At 52.2% G+C, this 897-nt stretch overlaps 2 non-coding genes across 2 annotated transcripts; both read right to left on the reverse strand.

Annotated features, from left to right (window-relative positions):
• Positions 1-433: 433 nt before the first annotated feature.
• On the reverse strand, positions 434-515 carry Pmar_PMAR015110. The gene has a single exon. It is a non-coding gene; the product is annotated as a tRNA-Ser (tRNA).
• Positions 516-677: 162 nt separating this feature from the next.
• Positions 678-759, reverse strand: Pmar_PMAR015111. Its single transcript has one exon. It is a non-coding gene; the product is annotated as a tRNA-Ser (tRNA).
• Between the last annotated feature and the right edge of the window lie 138 nt (positions 760-897).

The following is an 897-nucleotide window of genomic DNA, read 5'->3' on the forward strand; positions in this document are numbered from 1 at the left end:
CATGGTGATCTTGGGTTGAGTGAATGCGAGTCCTTGTGCATCGGAGCCGTGACGGCTCAGCCGTCCCCGCTACCCCTCTGCGCAATGTTGAGCTTATGAGTCTGATGTCATATAGCTTATGAGATACCTGGCGACTGGCTTTTCCAGGCTAATTACCCTTGTCCAAGGGGGGTGGGGTGCGTCATACGAGCCGGTGGATTATCCGGTGTAGGCTTCGCTTTCCAGGTGAAACGTAGTGAAGTAGCATGGTGTAAGCCTTGACCCAGGTTGTGGACACAGTATGCCCACAGTGACTTACGTGGATCCAAATTACAGTCACGTCGGGTGGATAAGATCCTCGTCGTAGCATGGATCTGATTGCAAGATGTGAGGACGGTGTTCCCAAGTTGTGAGTGCGACGAATCCCTGCAGCAGGATACTAAAAATAAGTTTCCGACAGCGGCAGGATTCGAACCTGCGCGGGCAGAGCCCAGTGGATTTCTAGTCCACCTCCTTAACCACTCGGACACGCTGTCTGCGACGACGCTGGGTATCCTAGGTCTTCCGATGTAACCTATCCTGGATCGCTCGCTAATATCCTGTTTGCTAGAACGCGATATTCCAAGCGGTTCGAGAATATCTCCGGTCGTTACATATCCCTGCAACAGAGATGACCACGTGCAACTTGCACGGTACAACGACACCTGGGAGATTCGAACTCCCGCGGGCAGAGCCCAACGGCTTAGCAGGCCGCCGCCTTAACCACTCGGCCAAAGTGTCTAGTCATAAATTTCAATTTGAGTTCCCAAATTCATCCGCTTGATGGGTGCTCCACACGACTGGTGATTGGTGACGTTATGGGGCTAAAGCAAAGAAATATCATGTGGGTATACTCCGATTTTGTCGAAGCGTGTCACC

Source organism: Perkinsus marinus (assembly GCF_000006405.1).
Source record: "Perkinsus marinus ATCC 50983 genomic scaffold scf_1104296966628, whole genome shotgun sequence".
Lineage (NCBI taxonomy): Eukaryota > Perkinsozoa > Perkinsida > Perkinsidae > Perkinsus > Perkinsus marinus.